The 16,689-nt window shown below is 46.1% G+C and overlaps 1 protein-coding gene across 1 annotated transcript in view; it reads right to left on the bottom strand.

Moving 5' to 3' along the window:
- Arid1b (AT-rich interaction domain 1B) overlaps positions 1-16,689 on the bottom strand; it is a 382,103-nt gene that overhangs the window by 111,735 nt on the left and 253,679 nt on the right.

Here is a 16,689-nt window from a genome sequence, read left to right as displayed (position 1 = left end):
GGAGAATGCAGTAACTAAAGAAAAGGCAGGCAAGATGAGAGAGAGGACGTGGACAGATGAGGAACACAGCGGCTGTGTTCCCAGGCCCAAAAGGGGAGCCGCTGTCAGGAGATGCCCAGAAATTAGACGCAGGCCTGCTGGTGTGACAGCTCTCCCAGTGGTCAGCGCAGTGAGGTCCATCCAGACCGGAAGCCGGATGCAGAGGGAGTGGGAGAGCCTAAGCTGCAGTCTGGAACAGCAGCGCATGCTGTTGGAACGGATGCGCTCCACTCGGTTCTCTACCCATGCGTAACCTCGCCTACTAGAGGGCCTTCTGGAGCAAGAGCTCTCAGGACTGATGCAGAAGAAATGCAGTTGACAAGCCCAAGGCTAGACCCTAGGCCCTGGACACTGAGCTGCGCCTGGAACGTCCCTGTTAGGAGGATGTTATCAAAGATAAAAATGTACATCAACTACAGCTGATCAGCCCCACAAAAACATGGAGTGTACATTGAAAAAGTCTTATGACAAGAATAATATTGGTTTAAGTAAAATAAAAAGTAATCTTATAAAGCCAAATAATTCTGCTTATGAAAAACAACACAATGATTGAAAAATATCTAACCTTTGGAAAAGGTATTATCAAATCTCTCAAATAAGATGAGGTAAATTGAATCAGATTTTTCCGAATTCAGAGCTAAAACAAACATTTTTGCTCTAGGCGCATGGCATGCGTGATTGTGCACACACTCAGCTGGTAAAACTTCCTATTTAAACGTGATTACTGACTGGCTCAGCGATAGTGCCACTTAGGTCTTACAAATCAGATATGGCTTTTACAAAGTCAGGTAGGAATAGAGAAAGGTTATTAATCCAGCAACATGCCATACCCAACTCAGAACAAAAGACCCTCTGGCAATCAACACAATTAGCACAATTCCACGGACAAATTTAGGCTGACATGTCCAAAGAGAAAGGGGTCGCTTTTCCTCCACCCCAGGCTTCCTGTTCACTCATTGATGTGCCCACTCTGTGAACTGGGTGGGTGTGGATCTGGGGGAGAGGAGCAGGTATCCTGGCCTGAGCTTCTCAGGGTTTGCCTTGCAGGCACTTGTAACCAACTCGAGAACTGCCAAACCACCGCAATCAATGACCTGTGTGTTAAAGGTGAGTTGTACTTACGCTCTGCCCAAGCTACCCACATGGTTACGTGCAAGATAAATAAACAAACAAACACAACAACAAAAGCCCCAACAGCAGTATTTGTTAACATACTGGAAATATATGAAATTCAAACGGTGGCCTCCTGTATTTCCTTAAACCAGACACACCCAGCCTTTAGCACTGCCCCGGAATGCTTTGGCAATGTGGAGCAGAGCACCTGGGGCAGGCCATGTGACCGAGGATGTTTACCATCTGACTCCTGATGCAAAGACCTAGGTCCAGGTGCTAGGCAGGTCTCTCAGGTGAACCACACAAAGCCCTCACTGCATGTGATAGTCATGCAGACTTTACCAGGAACAGTACCACAATGTCTTGGAAGTACTGACTGAGAGACGTAGGTTTGTGCTGGGAATGAACACTCTCAGCACTGAACGAAGAAATACATAAGCAATGCGAAGGTAGCTGTGCAAAACCGTTCGTTTGCAAAAAGGATGTCCTAGAACGAGAGGTCTGGCAAAAACACTAGCCACAATGGCTTTTGGGTTTTTTCACCCCCTTGATAGGGGTGGTGATGGTGTCTCATCCCACTGGACCACGCTCAACTTCACAATGTGATGTGATTGGCTAATCAGCCCAAAGGAATGGCAGGCTTGTCTCACCAGCTTTGATAAGAAAAACAAAAACAAAAGCCAAAACCTTTCCCATAGTTTACTAGTTTTCTCTTAAACAAACAAAAGACAAAACAAAACCTTGCCTGGGACTGGGATGACTTAGCGGGTGAGGAGCTTGTGACTGAGCCTGACCACACAGTGGAAGGATAGTAGCAACTCCTGCACCCTGCGCTGATCACCACAAGCCAGCCACTGTGACAAGCCAGCCACCGTGTCCTGTCACCTCCATCTGAGCCAGGTGCTTCCCCAGCACTGGTGGGAGGGGACACTAGTCCCACACCTTTCCAGATAATTTGGTAAATACCTAGACAGACAGTCATTTTCTACTGCACATCAAACAGAGTTGAGTAGACACAATGTAAAGTCAGCGTTCAATTGTAGTTAAATAATTTTATGCAAATCTTCCTTCATAAAAACTGGAATGTTACTCATAAATTTTTGTAATTCTCTGCGTGACCTACAAATTTCTTCCCCATCCTCCCTTAAAAACACACATTATTGCTGGAAAAGGCGACGAGGGCGGTGTCAAGAGAGCTCCATTCAAGCTGCAAAGGCATCGAAAACATTTCTGTTATTCAACAGGCTGCTCAAGGAAGCACCAGGAGGAAAATATAAACGCGGTGGCTTCCTTCGTGCTCACGTGTCATCAGAATTTCAGTGCTGACTAGACCTTGGTGTAACAGAAGAGCAATAAAAAGATATAATTTTTATATTACTGCTATACCCTCTCGGAACTTTTATATGTAAATGATACAGAAATACTCCCGCCCTGCAGATACTTACGGTATCCATATGCAGAGCTATCTTAAGGCACACTAATAAAGGAAGTTCAGCAGTGGTTTAAGCACACAGCCTCGTTAACACACAAGGCCCGTCACTAACACTCCCCCAGAGGACAATTAGTCAGCAGGGCACCAGCTCCCTTCTTCTGCAAGCATTATCAGATCTGTGATGCCTGCAAAGGCAGAAGCTGCCCGCATCTCCTCAGGAAGGCACCTTCAAGCTACAGTGCCTCACTCATCTTAGGGGAGAGCTGGCGGGTCAGGTCAGGGGACTGCAGCAAGGGCTCTTGGGGGTTGTAGTCCTTACCCCACAGCTCTCCTTACCAGCTCTCTTTCCTGATGGAGGGATGGGTAAGGCAATGACTGCTTACCGCTTTGCCATCATAATTTGATGTGGTGAGATACTGCTATCAAATTAGGTGTTTTCTGTTTAATGCCACCCACAATACTGATTAATTTTTCAATGTAACAAAATTAATGTGAGCTCAGTATCAATGGTCCATTTATTTTTAAAAGTTCCTGTCTCCAACATCGCAAAAAACCTGCAACACTTGCTTTACTTTTAAAACCATTTCAAGAAGGTCTCTGCACAGACTTACCACTGTAACCTCACACCCTTCGCCTCCCTGTGTCCAAGCAAAAAACCTCCGGTTAACTCAAGGGACTGGGCAAAGAAAGAAATGTGACGGAGAGCAAAGGAGTCTCATCAGACTTTTACAAGAGGAACAATTAGGAATGAACACAGCACAACAATGTTCCTGATTCCTCATGGACACAGGCCTAGGGAAAGCACATGGAAAATTCCATGAAGATGGTATGTAGGAACTACTTTAAAAGAGCTCCATGCAAACTGGAAACAAGGAGCAGTAAGTATGAGTTCTCTAACAATTACACACTGCACATGAACCTCCCTGAAAATACTTATATTGCTATTTATCTTTGGCTATGATGATATGGTGTTCAATTTAGCCCATGTTAACCCAGGGTAAGTTCAGTCAATACCGGCAATGTGTCACTGATTCAGAGAACTGGGAATAAGCTAGGAAATTGTACTCCCTTGCTTAATTAAGTAAGTGGGTTTTCAAAAAGCAAATGAACTTCCAAATACTCCAAGCCGCAGCTCTCAGTACAATTAGCTGCTGGTGGAGCTTAGCCCTAATGGTGAGCGGCCCCACACTGCACACATTTGGGCATCCCTTGCTCAGGCACACCCCAGGAGAAAAGGGGATAAACAGAGTTAGGAACAGAGAAGATATTTCAATCAATGCAACAGGCACAGGCCTCATTTAAGGACTTTAATAGGACACAGATAATGATTTTTCACTGCGACTTCCCAGAGGCTTAAGGCATGGGTTAAAATGCCAGTTCACAACTCTTCAAAATTGTCAGTGATGCTCAGAAGCAGGAAGACCTTTCTCTGTGTACACACACACACAACACACACACACACACACACACACACACACGCACACACACATAAACTCACACACAAAGAAACTCACACAAAGACACATACACAGAAACACAAACTCTTACACACAGAGAAATAGACTCATACACATGCACAGAGAAACACACACATATACACAGAGAAACAGACTCACACACAGAGACACCTCTCTCTCTCTCTATCTCTCTCTCTCTCTCACACACACACACTCCTCTCTCTCTCTCTCTCTCTCTCTCTCTCTCTCTCTCTCTCTCTCTCACACACACACACACACACACACACACACACACACACACACACACACACATGCCATACACAACCTTCAACCAGACCTTAACTTTAAGGGCACTGACTCTCATGCCAGGCATGGGGCAAAGACAGGGTGGATTTAATGTTCAAGGGCAAATTAAACTGAATTTATAAGCACATTAGAGTGGCGGACACGACATGGCATAATCTGGCACATGCAAGCAGTTCTAATATTTACCACAAAAGTTCTCCAGAAAACTACCAACTCAGCTATTACCTTCTATGAATGAATTCTCAGTCTGACTCCCAAGCAACACTGTAGGGGTCCAGAATTGAGCCTCATTAGCTTCGTAGCCCTCTTGAAATGTAGCAGAAGTAACTTTACACTGTCCCAGCTTGTTTTGGTGCTATAACTTCAAGCATTTGATACAAATATACCTTGAAGTTGATATTAAAACTGAGCTAATAATTTGACACAGAAAATAAAAAAACCTCTCTGTGGCTTCGATTCCCATGACTTTTCTGGGTTTTCAGCACAAAACCCATATTGCAAGCTGTCTATTTAAGTCCCTGCTGCCCATTTGTCTAGACAGCAAATGAGGTTTTTTTTTTTTTTTTTAAGCTTAGAGTTCTGGTCTCAATGTGAAACATAAAAGCCATCAGGTGGACAGTCCCAGAGCAGATCCTAAGCACTTATCTGAAGGCTTAAAAGCCATCCTCCTTCCAACTTAGACGTCTTAATTTTTCCCTTAACGTCCGTCCAACTGTACCTCTTCATCCCGTAGGACAACACACAACGCACGGCCAACTGATGTGTGAGCAGCTGGAGAAAATACTCGGCACGGGTTTGAAAGTCACAAACTCCATGGATGACAAGAACATGCCCTAAGCCAAGGGAACCACATGAAAAATGTGGGTCAGAATCCACGCCGAGGCAGACATGGCCGAGATTGGCTCTTTGGGAAACTACTCGCCCCTAACGCATCTGCCGTTCTACTCAAGCAATCAATTGCATTGTGGGTAACTCTCACTTTAGGGGGTGTTTCCAGGGTGATGACTGAAGGGACACAAAAGCAGAATTCAGTCTTAGGCATACATACCATGGTTGTATTTTCTTAAAACAAACAAATAAACAAACCATGGAAGTAGGAAGGGGGTCTTGTTTGGGAAAGAAAGAGGATAAGATAGGCCAATGGGGGGCTATGATCAAAGTATATTACACATGTATGAAGTTGTCAAAGAATAAATAAAATTTAAAAATCAGTACATAAAATGAAGTGACTGCTAAATGTTTTGGGGTGAAAACTCTCTCTGGTGTGTGTGTGTGTGTGTTGTGTGTGTGTGTGTGTGTGTCTGTCTGTCTTATATGTGACATTCCTGTTTGTGCACAGGTGTATGTGCAGACACAGTTCTGTGTAGAGGCCTGTGGTCCGCAGCAGGTACCCTCCTCCATCCCTGTTATGTATAGAGACGGGGTTTCTCACTTACCCCGAAGCTCGCCAATTGTCTAGACTAGCTGTCCATCAAGCTCCTGAGATCCTGCGGTCTCCAGTGCCTGGCTTCTCGCGTGGGTGTTGGGATCTGAACACAGGTTCTTTATGCTTGCCCAGCACGTCGCTAACTGAGCCATCTCCCCAGCCCCAGGTGAACATTCCTACCATGAAATGTATTCCCACTGCAGATTCAGAGGGGTGGGCAAATACCATGAAACATGTGCTGTGCAAAGGGAATCTTTCTCACTGCATGTGCCTTTTCTGGGCTCACAAAAACACTCCTAGTTTTGAACTCTTCCTGGGTGACTGTTCTCCATGACTGATAATCATCCCCAGATGTGTTGGTACCAAGAGCAACATACAGGCCTTTTTAACACAACACACACAGTCTGGAATTAAGAGTCAACTTGGTAAAAGAGTTTATAACTTCAGTTGTATGAACTTTGGAATTAACCTGCGTCTGGAAGTAACCCGAACCCTTTGTTAAAGTGCCTGGGAACAGCCTTGTAAATAGTTCTAAATGTGAGCATTGACTCAACCCTACTGCCATGATTTGGCACCTGGGATATTACAATTATTTCCTCACCAGACTAAGCCACAGTATATTGTTTGATGAGCTCTCAAATGTTCTTCCCCAATTCCTCATCTAACAGAGGCAAGACCCTTCAATCAAGGCCTAAGCCAGCACGGAAAAAGTAAGGCTCATGTGTGGATAATTGCTGCCCTTTAACTACCGCGAGAGGGTGGTGCTTTCAATCCCAAGTGTAGGCTAGGAGAACAAAGCCATGTAATCAAACCGCAATACGGCAAGACCTGGGGCACATGCTGTACCTAAGGTGTAGCTGTGCAGCGGGAGGGGGAACTCGAGAGGGCAGGCAGCGTGTACACATGGATCCTTTCAGACTTCAGTGGGCAGCTCCTGTGTGGATTTACACACTTAAAACTCCTGTCACCGAAGTTCAGTGGAGAGAGACAAGCAGATAAAAATACGGTACAAAGCATCAAGCTCCCTGGAGGAGTGGGAAGGTGGAATGTACTGTAGCAAACACAATGGCCTGTTCACCCCAAGGAACACCTCTTGGGGCCATTGTGAGGGGCAGGCAGGTAAGTTCTGGAGGGAGGGTGGTCCTCTGGCAGGGTAGAAAGGTAGGCGAGTCAGGGGAAGAAAATAGGGGACCTCTGGAGGATGACAGAGGAGGGTGCAGCCTAAGGATGTGTGCTCACTGGGGGACAGGAAAGCTGGCCAGAGAGGGGGATGGCTGAAGCAGCCAGGGCCAGCAGGAGAATGACTCTCAGAGGCTCTGCTAGACCCAGAGACAGAGATTATGGCTTTAGGAACTAGGGAGCCAAGAGAAGCCCAGCAAGCGATTTCAAAAATGCATGTATTCTCAAAGAAGATAGAAAAGGATGGAATGGGGGTGTCAAATATGAAGTTTTAAAAGCTAACGATTAAAACTCCAGGTAGCACTGGCGAACAAATTTGCATTTTTCCAAATCAACATATTTTAAAATATACAGAGTTAAGCAAATATGCAAACAATAAGAGAATTAGTGCTGAAGTGAGGGCAGTTTGGTTCAGTGGTTGTGTGTTCTCTAGACTGCGGTCATTTCACGAGTGTACACAGCTCTACGAATCAACACACAATATGAGTCTAATGTCTCAAAACACCAGGCAGTATCCTAAGGCTGGCTGTGAGTAACACACACCTTTAACATGCTACAGTCTACTCTAAAACCACGGGTGGTGACTCTGGGGTCACTGGGTCTAACAGGGAGGAGCCCACTGAAGCCGAGGATGGCTCTGGAATATGGTTTGGTGTTTTATAAAATCACCACCAGGTATGAACCTATAAATATTAATGACCCATGTGTTCTGGGAGGAAATTGACAAACTAACAAGGTATGTAAATATCGAAGATTTAGACTCTGTCTCCTGATTCCTGTTTTTATCACTGAAAACATACTATAAATTTTTAGGACAGAAAAGCCATCAATACCACTTTTTGCATCTCTCAAGGTGCAAAACGTCACTGTTTATCTTAGAAGTTCAATGCTAAGCATGCAAAAACTCTAAAAATAACACTTAAAAACAAAAAGGCATGAACCCTCAGGAGACATTTATTTCTTCAACAGCGTAGCAGGGAAATTCTTTAAAACAGCAAGATCCGTAGAAACTGCAAATAAATTAGCAACTTAAGAAAACAATGACTGAGAAACACACAACTCACAACTATAGTGAGTCCATGTGGAATAAAGAGAAGTTTTGTTAGTAGAAAAGCATTAAAACTTGGTTGTCTAGGTATTTTTGCTATTAACTTGAACCACACGGATACATGTTTGCTTTATAGCCTCCCCTGGTTTTTAAAAGCCTGTTTGTTTTGAAAGTAATTTGGCCTACGAATGCCACACCAGTACTGGGGGAGAAAGGGGGTCCTGCACACCCTGACCAGGCCTCTGTTGGCTTTACACCTTCCACAGCCAGTGCTGGGGGGCTTCCTGCTCACCCTGACCACGCCTTCCACAGTCAACACTGGGGGGCTTCCTGCTCACCCTGACCACGCCTTCCACAGTCAACACTGGGGGCTTCCTGCTCACCCTGACCACGCCTTCCACAGTCAACACTGGGGGGCTTCCTGCTCACCCTGACCACGCCTTCTACAGCCAACACTGGGGGGGCTTCCTGCTCACCCTGACCACGCCTTCTACAGCCAACACTGGGGGGCTTCCTGCTCACCCTGACCACGCCTTCCACAGCCAACACTGGGGGCTTCCTGCTCACCCTGACCACGCCTTCCACAGTCAATACTGGGGGCTTCCTGCTCACCCTGACCACGCCTTCCACAGTCAATACTGGGGGCTTCCTGCTCACCCTGACCACGCCTTCCACAGCCACACTCTCCCCCCCCCCCCCCCCCCCCCCCCCCCCCCCCCCACTGGCTTCCTGCTCACACTGACCACGCCTTCCACAGTCAGGTGGGGGGGCTCTGCACACCCTGACCACGCCTTCCACAGCCAACACTGGGGGCTTCCTGCTCACACTGCCCAGGCAGGCCTCTGCTGGCTTTACACCTTTGCACAAGCTCCAACAGAACTGCAGACTCAGCCAGTTCCATTCCAAGGTCCAATCCAGGGAAGCCCTTGCAAGGATTTCCCATCTCCATGATACCTGGATAGTTTCTGAGTCTTTCTGTGAGTTCCATGTCTCCTTGGGTATTTTGTGGAATGCTCTTGAATTTGCCACTGTTTATTGTTTCCGAATGATGAGCCCAGAGGATTTTTTTTTTTTAATGAGCCCAGAGTTTTTTGATTTTGCGCAAAAAAATACAAGAGAAGAGCACACCCCTCACATCTTATCTCAACAGGAAGACTTCCTGCGTATAGTGGTGTGGTCCAGGACTCTCCAGGGTTAAGTGGTCCTTGCTCTGTCCTACCTTACTTATGGGGAGAGTCAGCACATCCAGTCCAGACACACGGAGGAAAGTGACGCTCCGGATCCTAGGAACACCACGAAGCTTGTGGCTTCTGCGGTCACCACAAAAGGAGCAGATCTCGGAGGGGTGACTCCGATGCTATACAAGTGTCTTCTCCTTCAAGCTTTGTTAGGTATCACATTTGTCCATGGATTTTTTCCTGCAGCAATTAACTCCCACAGTGCTGTTACTTGTGTAGTATGTGTGTGTGTGTGTGTGTGTGTGTGTGTGACACACACACATGTGGAGGCCGGAGGTTGGCTTCAGCGTCATTCCTGGCTGTAAAAGCACACTGATTCGGACAGACAGGTTGGCCAGTGAGCTCCAAGGGTCCTCCTGTGTCTGGTCCCCCAGGTCTGGGATAACCGGCACTTTAACTGGCTTTTACAGAGTGTTGGAGAAATGAGCCCTGGTCCTCATGCTCTGTAGCTGCAAGCAGTTACCAAACTGAGCCATCTCTCCAGGCCGGTTACTTTGGAGTAAGGAAAAGCTGCCCTTTCTCCATTCACTTTTACATGGTCAAGACAATCCCTCCTCCCACACCTGATGTGTGATGGGACTTCTTTGATAAGGTAATTAGGGTGACATTTGTCAACACTAAATGCCACAAATGGAGATATCATGATAATAAACAACAGAGGGGATAAACCTCCTCCATTCTGTTGTGTGCACAGGGTAGGAAGGTAAATTGGCGTAACTTCTCTGGACAACTATTTGTCGGCAATTCAAGCTAAAAGTGCATCTATTACATAATTCCTAACTTTATACCTGTCCTGTACACAGAGATGTCTAGAAGCAGAGCGAACTGCTTCTATGTGAGAACAGTCACCAACATGCAGTGGACACCAGATACCGTTAGCAGTAGTAAATGGCTCATGCTTATTTATTTATATTTTTAACGCTACTTCCATTTATTTAATCTACTTTTTTTTTTTTTTTTTTTTTTTTTGGTTTTTCGAGACAGGGTTTCTCTGTGTAGCTTTGCGCCTTTCCTGGAACTCACTTGGTAGCCCAGGCTGGCCTCGAACTCACAGAGATCCGCCTGCCTCTGCCTCCCGAGTGCTGGGATTAAAGGCGTGCACCACCACTGCCCGGCTTTATCTACCCTTGTTTTAAAAATAGTTTAAATTAAAATATAATTACATCACTTCTCTCCTCCTTTCTCCCACCAACCCTCCCATGTTTTCCCCAGCTCTCAAACTAAGAGCTACTTTTTCTTTTATTATTATTGTTACATATCTCCTAATTGGTTATCCAATGCAAAATGGTCAGCCTGAAACCATATACACTCAACAACAACAACAAAAACAACAACAAAAATGGACTCAAAAGATAGTTTTACACAATTAGCTTAATTGGGTCACAGATGGAAAAGATTTATGGAGACTTTTTCTGTTTTAAAATGAAGTTCAGGGCATTCAGCAGTCTTCTAAAAGTCCAACTTATAATATGGATTTCTTATTTTGTATGATTCACAGGCTCATCTAGATAAGAGGTTTCCAAAACAAATTGTTTTCCATTTTCTTACAAGGCCAGCTGGTCACTTAACATCTGAAGAGCTGGCATTCAAGTGCACTTTTACATAATAATTTTTCCTAAGAGCACATAACCACTTCATGTTACTCCAGAAACTCCTTGAGAGGAGGTGGTCACAAACCCATTCAAGGCTGCAGACAGAAATCTCCAGGACTAGTAATCATAACCGTGATAATAATGATGAAAATAACACTGTCAACAGAGGCCTCAGGGGGAGGTGGCCCCACACCGCACCCCCACGTGGCCCTGCAGAGCCATTTCTGGGCCAGTCAGTGGCTGCTTTGGAGCCTGGCCCCACACACTGGAACAGAACACAGAGATTCTCTAGGGGTGGGGCCGCTGCCTGTCTCACCGCCCAGTGTCCCCGTGAACCACAGACTTCCAAGGTAAGCTGGATTCTACTCCAGGCACCCATATCAATGCATGAAAGGGGTGATGGTGCCTTCCTCACACCTGCCTCCTCCCGCCTCCCCTCCCCTCCCGAGCCAGCTTCCGGAAAGCGCCTGTGAGATGCCCAGCTTTCCTGTGAACACTAGTCTCTTTTTCTGGGGCCTGGAGGTGGTCACAAGAAGGAGATGGCTGTCTTCACAACTGGCTCCTCTCACCCACATGTAAACACGCAATGTGGGCAGATAGCTTGCAGGCCACCATACCCACTTTAGCTACAGTATGATTACCTCACAGTGTTGCCACAAGAGCTAAGTACACGGCTACAAGACAAGCACAGAGCAGGCAGGAAGTTCTCCAGCAGGAACCGACAGCTGGGCATGTCGAGTATAAGGTGAGGCGCAGGTAGAGAACGAGGAAATACCACTTATGGCAAGGTGAAGATCAGACATGGTAAAAAACGCTAACACTGGGAGATGAGCTGTGAGACGGGACAAGCGTGGCTCCCTCTCGTCCTGCAAACTTTACCTGACAGCTTTCTGTGCATGGAAATGGTGAAGCGAGAATTCCTTGGCACACCTTTGTAACACATAATCTGCCCAGCAGAGGACGCACCACTTGGAAGAGGAATGCCTGGGTTGGGATGCCTGGGTTGGGACGCCTGGCTAGAACCTTGGCTGCACCACTTCCCAGGGGTAACACCCGCATGTCTCTTTATCTCTGTAAAACTGGCCTATGTCTCGAGCAGACCAAGAGAACTATGTGTTAGTACAGACTCCTTTCATGCATTTTGGCCCTCATTTTGATTACTCTGTATTACAAATAAATTTAAAAAGAAGAAATAACAAAACTGGACAGACAATGGCAGACTAGAAATCATTTAGTGGTTTCCTTAAAACATGAATTATTAAAATATTTTATGTTAAAAACAATGTAATTCTTATTGGAGGGAAAAATGAATAAGTGCAGAAAATAAACTTACAGATTGGTTTAACTTATGAAGAAGACCACAAAGTATATGAATACACATAACCTACATTCACACAGACGAGTGTGTGCGTGCGTGCGTGCGTGTGTGTGTGTGTGTGTGTGTGTGTGTACATACACCCTTTTATGAATGTTGAAGAGGTAAGGCCGATGACACATAAACCGTAACAGTGCTCACGTGGAAGGGCCGTGAGCTCCCGTTATACTTAGGAAATCAGCTAAATGAGTCACATGTCGCTCACAGAAGCTGGCCTCTGGAATGTGGAGACACACAGGCCACTTGCCTACTTCACACAGAAGCCACGAGAGCGCTCTTCTGTCATTACAGCAGCAGCTCCACGTCCAGGAACGACCGGAGAGCAGCAGCCCAGCCTCGGCTTTCCTGAGCAAAGCCACGAGGGACAACTTCTCATCTCTCTCATTTAAGAGTTCAGTGTCTAATGTTACCCATTTCCATTTACAACCAAAGATAATCACAACTATAAAGACAATTCTTTGTGAATGCTTTTAAAATTCCTGTCTCATTTGGAGGGGGAAGACAAAAAAACGAACAAGCTGAGACAATGCGAACGGACTGGACTGGAATTGACCTAACAACCCGTGCGCTGTACTCCAGGTCACAGCTCCAGGAGTGCCAGCTAGCGGCAGGATGCTCCGTGGCTTTCTACCGTCCACCCGAGACCGGACTCGCTCGCCTCTCCTACAGCCTGCCCTCTTTTGAATCCTTCTTCCACTGTGCCAAACAGCACCCCACATGGCTCTGAGAATAAAAGAGATATCTTCTTTAGAAACCACACGCAGAAGGATTGGCGAAAACGGCTTAAGCATTGAAGGAAAGAGGAGCGAAGGCAATGTAAGACCATGGGCAGCTCTGCAATCGCTTATGAGCTGAAAGGCTGCCAGTCTGGGGGCCTCGGGGCTCGGCAGGATTTCTCTGAACAGTGCCAAACTCCAACAATATTGTTATGGTTAGAAAGGAATTTCTCACAAGAGCTAACAAAGGCAGAAGGTCATAAATAAACCCAGCAGGGCCGCCTTGTCAGTTCTCATTATTAGCGCGGCAGGCCCTTGCTTTTTTTCTCTGGGCTGCTTACAGGTTCATTTAAGTGTGAGGTTCCTCCTCGAAAACACACATACTCATAAATAAAACCATCGGAGCCTAGCCAAGAGAAAGACGACGCGTCAGAAAACGAGCAAGCAAGCACAAAAGCTAAGAGAGCTCGGGACAGAAGCCCGCAGCGGACCGGTAGTGCCCGTGTGGCAGCCCTCTGCCCACGTGGCTCTGCTCTGGCCTGCCTGCTGGTCCTCAGCAGTGGCCAGCAAGCCACTGGGCCTCCTCACCACAGGCTGGAAAACTGGATCTGGGCAGGAAATGAAGCAGAGCGCCTATGCTGCGCAGAGCACAGCTGTGTGATCATTACAGCAATTATGAAGTGACATTTGCTGTTAACTTTATTTTGCCGAAGACTTTTAACAAGCAACAGAAAAGGGGGTCTTCTGAAATTCCCTCCAGGAAGGAAGCCGATGTTAGCAATGAAAAGATTAGTTTCAAGGTATCATATACTATCTTAAAAAGAAAAAAAAAAAAAGGAAAAAAATTAAGGCAACACGGCTTATGACTTAGAACAACGACAACAAATCAGCAAATGAAATAAAAATGACTAGTAGTCCCACCATTTTATTTCTAACTACTGCCACATTTCCTTTCCTGTAAGTGAAACAAACATATCTTTGCCCATAATTATGTATATGAATATAAGATGTCAAAGGACCAACCTGTTGTCCTCTATCAAGGTGATGTATAAACTGACAGTTTTATAATTTGTGCATCTTTAAAAAACTGTAGTTATAAATCACCTCATTCATCTTAAGAGAACAATGGACAGTACCAAGTGACAAGCGCTGGTCTCTCAGGCTACGGCGTGCAGTGTGGCTGCTCAGCCCCGGCGCTGCTTCCTGAAGAGGCCGAGTCACTGACTGCTGCTTGTTATAGAAAAGTGGGTATGTGTGGAATTCCTTCCCACTGGCTGCGGCCTCTCATTACCCACTACTCGGGATGATCAGTGTCAAGCTGGTGCTGAATTCTTCACAGAGAAAACTCTCTGTGGTAGCTTTAGATCCTGGCAATTGGTCCATGGTCTCAGCATTTAAGCAGGGTCACTCTTGGAAAAGAGAACATTCCTTGTACAGGAGATGTGAAGATATGATGAAAACAGAGTCTAAGTGTTCAGGAGTGGGAAGAAACCCAGCCAGGTGGTCACTACAGCCTCCCTGCAAGAAGTCAGTGGTACTGACCCTTAACAGGCTGCAAACGTTGTTTTTTGTTTTTGAAATTTATTTGATTAAAAGCTTTGTAAGCAGCTTCTGATGTCCAAGGTGTACAGAGTGAGGCCACCAGTGGTCTTCTGGAACATGCCACTGAGGATTGCCAATAGTATTTCAGGTAAATGAAGGAGAAAGAAGTATTAAAATGTAAAGAGGCGGAACTTTATCCCCCCCCCCCCCCTTTCCCTCCCCCCCAAAGAGGCACACAACAGGCTGTTAAGAGCTGTACAGGACTATCAGAACTGACACTGGCCCTGGGGAACCTTTACCTCCCACAGTGTGTTTAAAATGAGAAGTGGATATTTATAAACTCATGTACACGTTCTGTGACCCATTGTATGGGCTTCAGTTTGATAGGTATTAGCCCACCAGCACATCACCAAACAGGACCAAAAATGTGTGTGTGTACTTGTATACAAACATGCACACCAGTACCTAACAGCATTTCCTAATACTTATTATTTCAGTCTTTATGTAGCACACAACTATCTCAAAACCTTGTTTCATCTGGTAAATAAGCATGTAACTTTGAGACAAGCAAGGTGCCTCATGCCTGTAATCCCAGCCCTGGGAGGCAAACGCAAGAGAGTTGCCATGTGTTTGAGGCCAGCTTGGGCTTCAGAGTGAGTTCCAAGTCAGCATAGGCTATAGTGATAGCCTGTTTCCAAACAACTTTGTAAGTGATAAACGGAAGAGCCGACGTGCAAATGCACGGAGAAGCTACACTGTAGTGTGCACAACAGAAGACAGTCTCCTGCCTCCGCTGGTGACTGCAAACAGAGCTTCTATATTCTGATTTCTCCCTTTTGGTGTGTCTTTATATATATATATATATTCTGGTTCTCTAACTTCTTGGACTTACAAACACATTCACTCCATCTCCTTGGAAGTAGCTCACACAGCGGTTGTACACAGCCCTGTAAATCAAGTGACCATAAACTGATTCACCCGAGGACAACTAACTCCCACTATTACAGGCAGAGCACTACCAAGCAAGCCTACCTGACTGGGCAGGATGCCTCCAGCACAACAAAGAATTCATAGTCAGGGCCAGAGGGAAGTCAGATAGCAAGAAGCTAGATGAATTTATACTGAGTCTCTGAGAATTTTGCTAGAACTGGTCAATCATCAGCTTTTGCCCATTCTGTAGGCTGACTGTCCCCAGGTCTCACAGGAGTGACATGTAAGAGAATCCAGTGGTGGAGGCAGACTGCTTGGGAAGCCCTAAGTCATGACCTTACCATGTGTGACCTAGCATGGTTCTCAGCCTGCAATGGGTCCCTGCTTCAATGTAATGTGATGAACAGTTTGCTTATTACAGAGCTCTGCGTTCTGAAGTGTTTATAACTGTTTCAGTTCACAGACATATGGGCTACAGCAGAAACAGAACCTAAATGCTCCAAACTCAACCTATGGAAGAGCCGATCACACATGCTTACATGTACAGAGAACAGAAGACGGGCCCGCACCAGAACTGTGGCACACACGTTTTCTGGGTGGCTGAATGAAACTGACCAATGATGAAATGGGGAGGGGAAGGCAAGAAAACCAACAGACAAGGCTCTGGGCATATGCCACAAACATTAAGCATCATTTAAGACCAGTTTAGAGCACTGAGCTCAACAGACACCCACAGCCAAGCAAGCAGGTGCAATGGTGAGCCTCAGAGAAGGAGGTCCTCTGGGTGGACACAGACCCTGGGACCACCGGGTCCTGTAGAAGAAAACTGTGCACCCCTGCCCACTGGGAACTGGGGGTTGAGGGTGACTCTGCTTCAGCAAGAGCCTGAGTGCCGCAGGTTAATTCTGAGCCCAGTTTGTCCTCAAGAATTTGTCACTAGAGGCCCCAACAGGGTGACCCTGTTTAGTGCCCAGAGATTCTTAGACTCGCCCAGTACGTGAGTGAAATGGGAGCTGATGCAGACTTGGTGCTTCAGAGCATGGGCTACTGGTCGGAACTTGCCTCCGTTCCTTCAACTGCTCCTCACTAACTGTTTAGTCTTAACCACATTTACTTAATTAGCTGACCTCCACTTCTTCATTGGTAACTGTTTTGTAGTGATAGAACAAGGCACCTGAGCTCCTCTTTGAAACTACAGAGAATACAGTAAATGACAGCTCTTATCACAGCGTGAGTGTGTGTGTGTGCGCGCGCGTGTGTGTGTGTGTGTGTGTGTGTGTGTGTGTGTATGCCACA

The sequence above is a fragment of the Peromyscus leucopus genome, chromosome 8a (assembly GCF_004664715.2).
Source record: "Peromyscus leucopus breed LL Stock chromosome 8a, UCI_PerLeu_2.1, whole genome shotgun sequence".
Taxonomy (NCBI): domain Eukaryota; kingdom Metazoa; phylum Chordata; class Mammalia; order Rodentia; family Cricetidae; genus Peromyscus; species Peromyscus leucopus.
The sequence above is the reverse complement of the archived record's forward strand: the minus strand, read 5'-3'. Positions and strand labels throughout refer to the sequence as shown.